We start from the raw sequence: 13,882 nt of genomic DNA on the forward strand, positions 1-13,882 counted from the left end.
TCAAAAAAAAAAAAAAGAGTAACAAAGCAATAAAACATACTATAGCAAAAAATAAACTTGTCTTCAAAAAACTATTTTGCAGCTTATATTTGTACCTCAACTAACGCAAATTTTCCTCTTATTTGACCTTTCATCCTTTTGGTACACTTAGAAGTTGATTTCCTTTTCTATTGATGGTACTATTATTTCTTAGAGGTTTTTTTTTTTTTTTTTTGATTTGTCCTGAGTAGAGTGCTCTGGCATCATAGCTCACAGCGACCTCAAACTCTTTGGCTCAAGCAATTCTCTTGTCACAGTTTTTCATGTTTAGTAGAGACAAGGTCTTGCTCTTGCAAAGGCTGGTCTTAAACTCATGAGTTTAAGCAATCTACCCACCCCTGTCTCCCAGAGTGATAGAATTACAGATGTGAGCCACCATCCCAGCCTTACTTCTTTGAGTTTTAAATGGGAGCGTATCTTGCCTCATGAAGCTTTATGTTATTACCTTTGGTTTCTCCCCAGTGAAGCACTCTAGTCTTTGTTTGGAATCGTGCCAAATGTACCAACCTTTCTGATATAATTTTCTGTTGTACCTTGCAGTAGAATCTGCACATCATCTTTCCTACCTAAAAATGTCTGAATGCTTACATGAATGAATTTTATGACACACATACACACACATACTATATTGTAAGATAAAGCACGACAGAAGCCAGAGCACTGACCTTTAAGTTACATACAGGAAGATCCTCACTGCATCCCTAACTAGACTGGAAACACCTTTACTAGCTGTTAAATTTTGTAATTTTCTGCATTTGTAATACTTGTGAATGAGCTCAGTCAAGCATAAACCAGCTTCACTTTATATTTTTACAAAGCTGAAACTCACATCTGTGCATTGACCTAAATTTTTTAAAAAGGGAAATGAAAACTCAATATGAAAATAAGTAACAAAAAGGTTAACTTTCTCCAAAACAAAACCAATTAAGTTTAAAATGTTATTTAAAATATATACCCCCACTATATACCTAAGAATAAGGTAAAAAAATTATACATTTTGCTAAACAGTTCTTTAAAAAATACATTCATAGTTTAAAATTTAAAAAGCCAAAAGTTAAAAAAATCTAGAAAAGTAAAAGGTACTTTCCTCAGAAGCAGATTCTATTAAAAACTTTCATGTAAATTTTCTAAGTACATGCAAGTAACATGCTGTATACACATCTTACTGACAAGAACATTTCATTTCAAACCATTAAAAAGTCATTAATATGGCTTTTTATAATTAGACTTGTTGCTCTGATCAGAGCATGGATTAACTATTTGGTATTTCAGGGTTTTTTGAGACAACGTCTCATTCTGTCACCCTGGGATTGAGTGCCATGGAATCATTATAACTTACAGCAACCTCAAACTCCTGGGATCAGGTGATCTTTCCTGCCTCGGCCTCCCGAGTAGCTGGGACTACAAGTACCCATCACAACACCTGGCTAGTTTTTCTATTTTTAGTAGAGACACTACTAACTCACCCTTGCTCAGGCTGGTCTCAAACTCCTGAGCTTAAGCAATCTTCCTGAGTAGGCCTCCCAGAGTGCTAGGATTACCAGAGTGAGCCACCATGCCTGGGCTGAACTTTTTAACTGGCTATGCATTGTAAGATTATATTTTAAAAACTGAGTTGAAGTTTTCATTTGGGCATGAATATAGTTTCCAGTTTTTTACCACTTTAAGTAATACTATGGTGAATCCCCAAAGCTGGGCCTAATTACATGCAGTTGTTTATATATGTAATCCCAGCACTTTGGAAAGCCAAGACAGAAGGACTGCTTGAGGCCAGGAGTTGAAGACTATCCTGAGAAATGTAATGAGACCTCCATCTCCAAGAAAACCAGAAAAACGGCTCTGTCTCAAAAAGTAAATAAAAATAAAAAGGACTACAACTATATAATTTTCGTCTCCCTGCCACAGAAAGAAAAGAAATCTAGAGAACATATTGATGAAATTAGGCTGATATGCTGCACTGGGGTCCAATTTCAGTTCAAAGAAAGGGAACTGGCTCGGCACCTGTGGCTCAGTGGCTAAGGTGCCAGCCACATATACCTAAGGTGGCAGGTTCAAATCCAGCCCAGGCCCACCAAACAACAATGATGGCTGCAACCAAAAAATAGCTGGGCATTTTGGCGGGCGCCTGTGGTCCCAGCTACTTGGGAGGCTGAGGCAGGAGACTCACTTGAGCCCAGGAGTTGGAGGTTGCTGTGAGCTGTGATGCCACAGCACTCTACCTAGGGGGCAGCTTGAGGCTCTGTCTCAAAAAAAAAAAAAAAAAGAAAACCAGAAAAATTAGTCAGGCATGGTGGTATATACCTGTAATCCCAGGTACTGGGGAGGCTAAGGCAGGAGAATCACTTGAGCCCAGGAGTTTGAGGTTGCTGTGAGCTAGGCTGATACCATGGCAATCTAGCTGCAGGAACTGTGAGATTCTGTATCAAAGAAAAAAAAAAATCCTAATTTAGGCTCTGCACCTGTAGCTCAGTGGTTACAGTGCCAGCCAGGGTGGCGGGTTCAAACCCAGCCCAGGCCCACTTAAAAAAAAAAAAGAAACAATGATACTTGCAATAAAAGTAGCTGGGCATTGTGGCAGGGCCTATAGTCCCAGCTACTTGGGAGGTCAGCTGAAGCAAGAGAATTGCTTACGTCCAAGAGTTGGAGGTTACTGTGAGCTGTGACATCACACATCACAGCAATCTACCGAAGGCAACACAGTGAGACTCTGTCTCCAAAAAAAAAAAAAAAAACCTAATTTAAGTTACAGCATTACAAAGAACATTCGGGATTTTTGCAAAATCTTTACAATCTGTACACTAACACATTTCTGTTTATTATCATCAATTTAGACAATTTAATTTTGTTTCTGTATTAAAGTTTTCGTTCTTAGCCTTATTAAATTAAATGGGAAAAGATTACAAATTCCTTTTAGCAATACGTTGTTCTTTACAGGTACCAATTAAAAGTGGGCACTTTTCTTCATTTATTTATCCCATAAATAATCCTACATTGGCCTTTCTGATAGGGAGGGGAGAACAACTCTATTGCCTACTGATTACTTAATTGGTCCTCCCTGACTTTACATGCCTCCCAATCAAATAGGCTGGATAGCCACCGAAAGACTAGGAAAAAAAATCAGTATTTCTCTGGATTGAAGACTCTGCCCCATACCCCTAGTCAATGCAAGAATCAAATGCTACTTTTTTTATTCTTTTGGAAAGGAGCCTTACTGAAATCTCTGCAGTTTATGATGATTCAAAGACAAGTCAAATAATAAAACACCCACATCAATAGAGAAAATGCAGGAAGAACTCAAATGACTATCAACAGAAAGTGCTAGATGGGTTTCTGGGGGATGAGAAGTAACACACATAGGAGGAAAAAACACTCCAAATTTACTTTAAGCCTGGTAGGCTCTCAGCAATCAATACAAGAAAACAAGACCTAGGAGTCTTCGTAGTATGTTTCTTAAGGTAATCTCCAAGCTGTGCAACTTCAAACAAAAAGGCCAAGAAAACAATTAACTACATTAAGGACAGTATTGGAAATGGGACAGAAAACACTACCTTAAATGTATCCATGTACACAGTTATGATTTAATTAAAAAAAACAACACTACCTTGTCCTTAAATAAAAACACGGTCTATCTTAACCAAAGTACTGCTACAGTTCTAAACTCTATAGCTCAAGGCAATAAAGTGATTAAAAAGATAGATTTGGGTTCAAATCCAAGTTGTCACTTACATGTCTCATTGTCTTCATTGGTAGGAATATCAATATTTTGGTTGTTCTACATTCATTAAATGAAAAATATGGAAAATAATTTTTAGCATAGTATCTGACATATAAAGAAAGTTCAAAAAAATGGTAGCTATCATTACTACTATAAAGCAAGAAGCAATCTCTCAGGAAAAGCCATTAAAAGATTAAGAGAGAGTCTCACAGTTTAATATAAGCTAAAATTACCTGAAGATTTTGTTGAAAATGCAGATTCTAAGGACCCATTTCTCCCAGGAATTAATTCCCACAGGTCTACAATAAACTGTAGGTGTTTTCTTGCCCAAACAAAGAAAATAAAGGTACTGAATTTTGGGATTTTGCACAATAAGAACTGGCCTCAAATAGATAGTATGTTTATAGCCGGGCGTTGTGGTGGGCGCCTGTAGTCCCAGCTACTTGGGAGGCTGAGGGAAGAGAATCACTTAAGCCCAGGAGTTGGAGGTTGCTGTGAGCTATGACTCCACAGCACTCTCTACCAAGGGCAATAAAGTGAGACTCCTGTCTCTAAAAAAAAAAGATAGTATGTTTAAGAGGAATAGAGACATGTTCACTAAGTTCACACATTCAACCAACACTGAGTACCTACTATGTAGTGATAAGGATAGACAAGGCCCTCATTCTCATAGAGCTTAATTTCCAAAAAAGACAGAAAATAAAAAATAAGGGAATTACAGATAGTGATAAACGGCGTGAAGATAATAACCCAGTAATGAGACAATGTCCTTCAAGAGGTAACATCTGAACTGAGACCGGAATGACATTATGGAATTAACCACTGGGAGAAGAATACTGAAGACACAGGGTACAAGTGCAAAGGCCCTATGGCTGGAGCTGGTTTGGCAATGCTAGTGGGGCTGGAAACCAGGAAGAAATTCATGTGGCCAGAGTTCCGAAGTAGGTAGAGTGAAACAGGTAAGGTAAGGAAGCAGTGCCAACACGTAGTACCTAGCAAACCTAGGTAAAGAGTTTGAATTTTATTCTGAATGTGGATGAGAGACTTTCAACAAGGGGGTGCCGGCTCGGTGCCTATAGCTCAACCGGCTAAGGCGCCAGCCACGTACACCTAAGGTGGCAGGTTCGAATCCCCAGCCCGGACCCGCCAAACAACAATGACGGCTGCAACCAAAAAACAGCTGGGCGTTGGGGCGGGCGCCTGTGGTCCCAGCTACTTGGGGGGCGGAGGCAGGAGACTCGCTTGAGCCCAGGAGTTGGAGGTTGCTGTGAGCTGTAATGCCACGGCACTCTACCCAGGGGGACAGCTTGAGGCTCTGTCTCAAAAAAAAAAAAAAAAAAAAAAAAAAACAAGGGGGTGCCAATCTGTTGTACATTTTAAAGGAACTGTTAGGCTGCCAAGAAAAATGCACCATAAAAAGTGAAAGTGCAGCTGGGCCCGGTGGCTCCTGCCTATAATCCTAGCACTCTGGGAGGCCAAGGCAGAGGGACTGCTTAAACTGAGGTGTTCAAGACCAGCCTGAGCAGAGTGAGACCCTGTCTCTAAAAATAGTCAGGGATGGGCGGCACCTATGGCTCAGTGAGTAGGGCACCAGCCCCATATACCAAGGGTGGTGGGTTCGAACCCAGCCCCGCCAAATTGCAACAAAATAATAGCCAGGCGTTGTGGCAGGCGCCTGTAGTCCCAGCTATTCCGGAGGCTGAGTCAAGAGAATCGCCTAAGCCCAAGACCTGGAGGTTGCTGTGAGCAGTGATACTACAGCACTCTACCAAGGGCGACATAGTGAAACTCTGTCCCTAAAAATAAATAAATAAATGAATATAGCCAGGTGTTGTGGCAGGTGGCTGTAATCTGTAGTCCCAGCTACTCAGGAGGCTAAGAGAATCACTTAAGCCCAAGAGTCTGAGGTTGCTGTGAGCTATGACACTGCAGCTCTCTACCAGGAGTGACAAAGTGAAGACATGGTCTCAAAAAAAAAAAAAAGAAAGAAAGAAAGAAAGGGGTGGCACCTGTGGCTCAAAAGGGTAGGGCACCAGCCCTGTATGCCAGAGGTGGTGGGTTCAAACCCAGCCTCAGCCAAAATAAAAAAAAAAAGAAAGAAAGAAAAGAAAAGAAAAACTGAGACAAAAGGATGGCTTGAGCCCAAAAGTTTGCAGTTACTGAGTTATGACACCATGGCACTCTACCAAGGGTGACAAAATGAGACTGTCTCAAAAAAAAAAAAAAAAAGCCAGGTGTTACGGCCCATGCCTGTAATCCCAGCTACTCCAGAGGATGAGATAAGAGAATCACTTGAGCCCAAGAGTTTGAGGTTCCTACGAGCTATGAGGCCACAGCACTCCACCAAGGATGACAAAGTGAGACTCTGTCTCAATTAAAAGAAAAAAGAGAGAGAGAAAAAGGACAGTCCCCCTAAGGTGGTGCTGGCATAAAGGATGGGAAGAAGACTAACCTAGAATACATATTAAACTGTCATTTATGCCAAATCAAAGAAAAGAACTAAGTCACATAATGAGTGATAAGCATCTGGGATTTAAAGGTTTTAGGTAAGTTTATGAGAACTGGACCCAAAATGAGTATTAGCAGATTTAGGATACTTCATGGTATTTTTAGGGGCACTATAAAGCACTGGACTAAACTGGCACCCACCTCAGACTCAAGAAAGTATATTAACTGTGATATATAAAGTAAAACCTCCCAGGACCTTACTACTTGAACAGCTTATCAGCTTTGGGGACACAGTATAACTACGGGTTAGAACTAAATCTTTACCTGAATCAAACCATTAAATTAGCAAAAACTATTTCAATTTCCATATTGTCAACTCAGGCTATATTTGTTTTCCCAAGAGTTAAATAAGCTAAGCCTTCCTTTGCCACACAAAAATGCCTATTTCTTTCTTTTTTGAGGCAGAGTCTATGTCGCCCTTAGTAGAGTGCTGCAGCATCACAGCTCACAGCAACCTCAAACTCTTGAGCTTAAGCGATTCTCTTGCCACAGCCTCCCAAGTAGCTGGGAATACAGGCGCCTGCCATAATGCCCAGCTATTTCTTTGTTGTTGTTGGAGTCTGTCATTGTCTAGTTGGCCAGGGCCGGGTTCGAACCCGCCAGCCTGGGTGTAGGTGGCTGGTGCCCTATCCACTGAGCTACAAGTACCACCAAAAAATGTCTGTTTCTCATGTTGTCTTTATTAGGTTTTTGATAAAATACCTATTTCTTTAACATATACTACCATAGAGATTTGTGAGGGAATGTTTTAAAACCATGGTTTTAATAACTATGGTTTGCCAAACATGTAATAGTCCCCCCCTTATTTACAGGGGATATGTTCTAAGACCCCTAGTGGACGACTTAAACTGTGGATAGTGCCAGGCCATATATATGTATATTTTTTCCTATGCATACTTATGATAAAGTTTTTAATTTATAACTTAAACCCAGTAAGAGACTAACAACAATGAAACCATTATAGTAACAATTTATTATTATAAAAGTTTCATGAATGTGGTGTGTATGTCTTTCTCTCTTATTATTTTCAAATTAGGGCTGACTACAGGAAACCTCAAAAAGTGAAACCATAGATAAGAGGGAACTACTTATACAATGACTATTCCCCAAAAGTTAAGATCCAAAAAAACTACAGTACAGTGAAAAAATAGGCGACATAGTGAGACTCTGTCTCATATGTATTACATATGCTTTTCTGTAGCCTACTTTTATCCGAAAGGATATAAACTACTGCTAACATTTTGGAGATCTTTGGGTAGCAGGATTACTGATGATTATTTTCTTCTTTTTTGCTTACCTGATTTTATCAACGTTTTCTCCAATTATCACAAAATAGTTCAAACAAAAATATTAGTTATAGGTTAGCATAAAAGGTAAAAAGCTGAAAAAAGGACTTCAGGAAAACATTCATCTAAATCAGCAGGATTCCCACTGTGTTGTTAAGAAAAAAGATCTCAACGGCACACACAGGAGAAAAAGACAGATCAAGAGATCCACGCTACCCCACAATAAGGACATAACTTCAAGGAAATAATCTAAATTTGTAAGAACTCTTCCTTGATTTGATACGTGGCAATTAATCATTACATACTTTTGTTATTCTTTCTTGCTGCTAACCACAGAAACACTTCAATTAATGAATTAACGTTTTTTCAAAAACCAAGTCAGGACAAAAAAGGTTTGGTTTTCTGGTCTCAGCCCTGGAGGGGCACGCAGGGTGGCAGGCGCCAAACAGGCTCAAGTGGAAGGGAACACAAGCTTTCTGCAACCTCCACAGCCCACAGCACTGGGCAGAGAAAACGTCCCTTAGAGCCTCAAGACTAAAACACCTGGAAGGTCTTACACTTTCCAAGTTATTATATGTATAACCGCCGTTTCTGACAAGAAAAAACAAAAACTGGAACGTTTTTTCTACAAATGTAGGTACTGTGCGCGAAACTCATCCCACTCTCTTGATGCAAAACTAAGACACTGTATTATTAGGGTCACATCCTCGATTTTACCAACAGTGGCAACTGAAAACATCCCACCGACTCTCTACAACTAACAAACAAACATCGTCTTGATTAAAATCACAGCATATATAAACAGCCACTTTGGAGAACTTTGGCTTTAAACATCAATACTGGACTTCAGGCATTGCGGGTAACCAGTCTGTCGCACACTATTTAAAGAATGCTACCTCTTTACTGTCAGCCCCAGTTCCACTTACTGAGCAAACTGAAAGAGGGAATCCCTTAAATTCGCAACACAATAGGGACTGAAAGGCTTTCGCTTTCAGGGTGGCAGCTTTCCTATCTCATCTATCACAACAAAGGACGCATCCTAGTGACTTCACCATACCCAGAAAGGATTGAAAGACGAGTAAACGACATGGTGTGGATTTCAAGGTTTGAGAGTTCTTCCTTCCAGCTACGACTCTCTTCTTTTTACTCCATTTCACGCCTCCACCTGTGTTGACTATCTGGCGCTAAAAATAAAACCACCCGTGGCTACCGATCCACTTCCCTGCCGAGCCCTGACTCTGATTTGCAGAAAAAGCCAAAATGCAGGCTCTCAGCCTCGCTCTTCGCCGGGGGGGAGGGGGGCGCGGGCTCGGCAGCAGCAGGCTTCTCCCCGTGCAGCAACGCCAGCCAAGGAAGCACCGAGGCCGAGCAGCAGCCCCGTTCCGCCGCAGCTGCCGCCTGAGGAGCCCCCAGGAATAACCGGGGTGAAGGGAAGGTGGGCTAGCAGACGCCGGTGGGACAGGGGGAGACACTCACCCGCCCAGACAACAACCGATGGGGCGGGGAGGGTAGGGGCCGGGACCAAGGCTCGGCAGAAAGACCGCCTGGAGCTTCCGGAATGCTGCGGCTGCTCCGGACGCCGCTACCGCCGCCGCTCCTGGCCGCCGGCTTCCTCCCCTTCCTCTGTTTTGATTCGATTGACCACGTCACTCTTTAGCCACGAGACCCGGATCTGCCGGCTCTTGTGGGCGGCGGCGCAACAGATTGCAGCGCCACGAGACCCCAGCTGCCCTGTCTGCCGAGCATGCGCGCGCCTTGCGCCAGCCCTGTACGTCCAGAGAAGCCGGGCGGGCGCGAGCTGCAGCGGACACCCACGTCACGCTGTGCGTGGGGGCGCTGAGCGGGGGATGTGGTTCCGGTTGGGAGGGGCGGGGCCGAGGACTGTGAAGGAAGCCGGCCGAGGGCTCGTGGCTGATGAACCGTGGCGCACAGCGTCTGTTTCGTCGGTGGGGATCCGTGCCCGCTAACGTACATGAGTCTCTCTTTTCTGTAGTCTTTAGAATGCGCGTGTAAGGTAGAAGTAGACGTGGGTACAAATACCTGCCGAGACAGGCTACCGCTGTAGAGATTTTTTTTTTCTTTTTTTTGAGACAGTCTCTGTTTGACTCCCTGGGTGGAGTGCTTTGGCGTCGTAGCTCACGGCAACCTCAGACTCTGGGCTCCAGCAGTCCTCTTGCCTCAGCCTCCTGTGTATAGGGCCTGCCACAAGGCCGGCTATTTTTAGAGACGGGGTCTGGCTCTTGCTCTGACTGGTTTCTAACTCCGGCGATCTAACCACCTTGGCCTCCCAGAGTGCTAGGATTACAGGTGTAAGCCACCGCGCCTGACCCATTGTAGAGATTGGCGATTACAAAATCAGGTCAAATGTGACAATTACTGATCACCCATTTTTGCACTGGAAAGCTGACCAAAATTAAGCTCAGCAGAAGTAACTAGAAGGAAATACGTGACCAAAGATGATTTGCTAGTCAGGAGGTAGTGGGGAAGGAGAGCACTGTTGTTAGGCAACGAGGCCAAGCCTTTGTTGCTTTGGTCTTAGGAGCTGGAATGATGTTGGTGACCAACCTCTTTTTTAGATGAAGTTGATGCTTTCCTAGCCTCTTGGTCCCCCCACTAAAACTTGGGGGCCCAGGAAATTTACTAACTTGGCAAAATTTAGAACTACGTCGTTTTCCTAAGTGAATGGACAACCTTTAAAGTGGGACCGGTGGTAAAAATAAAAGTGTGAGTCCCAAACAAAGATTTCACAAGAATACTCCTGCCCCGCCTGCAGGCAAAGTGAAAGTTAGCTGTGAGAAGCTGGCTTCCTTATTTTGACTTGACCTTTACCTACTCAGACTTCTACCTCAGCTATTGGTTAATTACCTCTCAATAAGCTGAGTCACCTTTAGCAAATTAATACAATCAGCAAGAGCTTTTTAATTCAAGTGGATGTTGAACACAAGCAAAGGTTTCTGGTAATACTCAGTGTTCCCTACTTAATTAACAAATAATAAGTAGGTACAAAGAAGTCAAGCTTCTTGGCCCTTAATCTGCAATCTTTTTCAGTTTTTGGCTGGGGCTGGGTTTGAACCCCCCATCTCCGGCATATGGGGCCGCTGACCTCCTTTGAGCCACAAACTCTACTTAAATTCAGAGAGTTTGAGGTGGAATCCAGTGCCCTAATGAAGTTCATGGGCTAAACCTGTAGTAGAAGGGCTTTGTGAAACTCTAAACAAAATATCTTTTATGCTTGGCTGTGCCCATATGCATGTAAGTGTTTTGAGAATGCAGCTGTCTGAGAGCAGTATGGTACAAAACTAGAATTGTATGGGTTGTTGCAAAATTCTCAGTATGTGCTTTATAAATTATGGGCAAATCAAGGGGTTAGGATTAGCTGGGCACAAAGACATACATGCCCGCAGTCCTACCTACTTGGAAGGCTGAGACCTGAGAATCACTTGAGTCCAGGAGTTTGAGGTTGTATGGCACTTACGATCTTGCATGTGAATAGCCACTGCGCTCTCCAGCTGGGGGAGCAAAGTGAGATCCTTTCCCCAAAAAACGAAACGGTTCCCAACTACGGGGCACCATGGCTCATGCCCGTAATCCTAGTGCTCTGGGAGACCAAGGTGGGACAATCACTCGAACTCAGGAGTTTGAGATCAGCCTGAGCAAGATGGAGACCCTGTCTCTACTAAAAATAGAAATAAATTAGCTGGGCATTGTGGCAGGTGCCTGTGGTCCCAGCTACTCTGGAGACAGAGGCAAGAGGATAGGTTGAGCCCAGAAGTTTGAGGTTGCTGTGAGCTAGGCTGGCACTCCAGTCTAGGGCAACAGAATGAGTCTCCGTCTCAAAAAAACCAAAGAGAAAAAAGATGTTAGGATCCTTGGTAGTTGACCTTGTAAGATGACCCCCAATGATTCTCACCTCTGAAGGCACCAGGGCTGTTTGACCAGTAGAATGCTGCTGAATGTGTACAACTTCTGAGGCTAGGTCATAAAGGCACTGATTACAGATTTCCACCTCATTCTCTTGGCTTTCTAGGGAAAGCCAGTCTCCTTACCACTCCACTCAAACAGCCCTTTGAAGAGGTCTGGGTGAAGAGAAACAAAAGCCTCTACCAACAGCCAACACCAATTTGCCAGCCACGTGAGTAAACTACATTGACTGATTCTGCTACCCTAATCAAGCATTTAAATGATGACATCCATGTCTGAATCTGACTGCAATCGCATGAGAGCCAGAAAGGGTTAGCTCTGACCAACAGACACTGTGATGTGAGATCTTATATATTTTTTGTCTTAATCTTTAAGTGCAATCTTTAAACTTTAACAAGAACTGAAAAGTATGTGTGTGTCTAATTTTATGTGTAAGGTAGTTTTTTTTTGTTTTTGTTTTTGTTTTTTTGAGACAGAGCCTCAAGCTGTCCCCCTGGGCAGAGTGCCGTGGCATTACAGCTCACAGCAACCTCCAACTCCTGGGCTCAAGCAAGTCTCCTGCCTCCACCTCCCAAGTAGCTGGGACCACAGGCGCCCGCCACAACGCCCAGCTATTTTTTGGTTGCAGCCGTCACTGTTGTTTGGCGGGTCCGGGCTGGGGATTCAAACCCACCACCTTAGGTGTACGTGGCTGGTGCCTTAGCTGGCTGACCTATAGGCGCCGAGCCGTAAGGTAGTTTTAAAAACATAGAATTCCTGGGCGGTGCCTGTGGCTCAAGGAGTAAGGTGCAGGCCCCGTATACTGAAGCAAGTGGGTTCAAACCCGGTCCTGGCCAAAAACTGCAAAAAATAAAAATAAAAAAAATAGAATTCCTACTACATAACCTGGGATGTACTAGGCATTGAATAAGTATTTGTTAAATGGATACAGAATTAAAAGAAACTGGAACAAATACTAATGAAGGAATAATACAACATGCGAAGGACTCGTGCATCTCAATAAGGAAGATATTAATGCCTGCGGTATATCTGTAGGTGGCTACAGAGTATGATCTGATGGTTGACACACAAAAAGGAAACACAAAGGTCTGATATTTGAAAACTTTCAATTTCATTAGTAATCAAAAAACACAACTTAGCCGGGCGCGGTGGTTCACACCAGTAATCCATCCTAGCTCTTGGGAGGCTAAGGCAAGTGGTTTGCCTGAACTCACAAATTCAAGACTAGCCTGAGCAAAAGCAAGATCCCATCTCTAAAAAAATAGCTGGGCATTGGGCAGCGCCTGTGGCTCAAAGGAGTAGGGCACCAGCCCTATATACCAGAGGTGGCAGGTTCAAACCCAGCCCTGGCCAAAAACTGCAAAAAAAAAAAAAATAGCTGGGCATTGTGGTAGGCACCTATAGTCCCAGCTACTTGGGAGGCTGAGGCAAGAGAATTCCTTGAGCCCAAGAGTTTGAGGTTACTGTGAGCTATGATGCTACTGCACTCTACTACTGAGGGTGATAAAGTGAGACTCTGTCTCAAATACAGAAACAAACAAAATTTCCTTAAAGTAGTAGTCAAAAGATAAATCTTGCTTTAATTTATGTTTTTTCATTTTCTTTTCTTTTTTCTCTCTCTTTTTTTTTTTTGAGACAGAGTCTCACTTATCACTCTCAGTAGAGTGCTGTGGCATCACAGCTCACAGCAACCTGAAACTCTTGGGCTCAAGAGATCCACTTGCCTTAGCCTCCTGAGTGACTGGGATTACAAGCACCTGCCACAATGCCCACATTTTTTTGTTTTTTTAAATAGAGAAGGACTCTTGCTCAGGCTGATCTCAAATTTTTGAGTTTAAGGGATCAACTTGCCTCAGCCTCCTAGGGTGGTAGGATTACAGTCATGAGCCAACGAGCTCAGCCAAGGAAATACCTTTATATAGGAGTATCTCATATTGGAGCTGGACGCTGTGGCTGACACTGTAATCCCAGCACTTTGGGAGGCCAAAGAGGGCAGATCTCAGAGTTTGAGACCAGCCTGAACTAGAGCGAGACCTTGTCTCTAAAAAACGGGCATTATGGTGGGTATTGTAGTCCCAGCTTACTTAGGAGGCTGAGGCAAGAGAATTGCTTGAGGCCAAGAATTTGGGGTTGCTGTGAGCTATGATGCGACAGCACTCTATGAAGGGCAGCAAAATGAGACTCTGTCTCAAAAAAAAAAAACTATGAAATTAAAAATGAAGCTAATGGGACCTTAATACATATAATTCTCTACATTTCCTTTTTTTTTTTTTTTTTTTGAGACAGTCTCACTTTGTCACCCTTGGTAGAGTGTTGTTGCATCATAGCTCTAGCCTCAGCCTCCCTAGTACCTGCGACTACAGGTGCCCACTACCATGCCTGGCTAGTTTTTTCTATTTTTAGTAGAGACGGT

General features: G+C 43.0%; 1 protein-coding gene across 2 annotated transcripts in view; it reads right to left on the reverse strand.

Moving 5' to 3' along the window:
- Nucleotides 1–9,377, reverse strand: part of SMIM14 (small integral membrane protein 14) — an 81,034-nt gene extending 71,657 nt beyond the window's left edge. The window contains exon 1 of one of the 2 annotated variants that reach the window (XM_003800686.3): nt 9,025–9,377. The gene's annotated coding sequence lies outside the window, so the exon portion shown is untranslated. The remainder of the gene's footprint in view (nt 1–9,024) is intronic. The other variant, XM_023519625.1, reaches the window with a different exon arrangement.
- Nucleotides 9,378–13,882: the final 4,505 nt, after the last annotated feature.

The sequence above is a fragment of the Otolemur garnettii genome, unplaced genomic scaffold (assembly GCF_000181295.1).
Source record: "Otolemur garnettii isolate 467f Iridium unplaced genomic scaffold, OtoGar3 scaffold00181, whole genome shotgun sequence".
NCBI classification, from domain to species: Eukaryota; Metazoa; Chordata; class Mammalia; order Primates; family Galagidae; genus Otolemur; species Otolemur garnettii.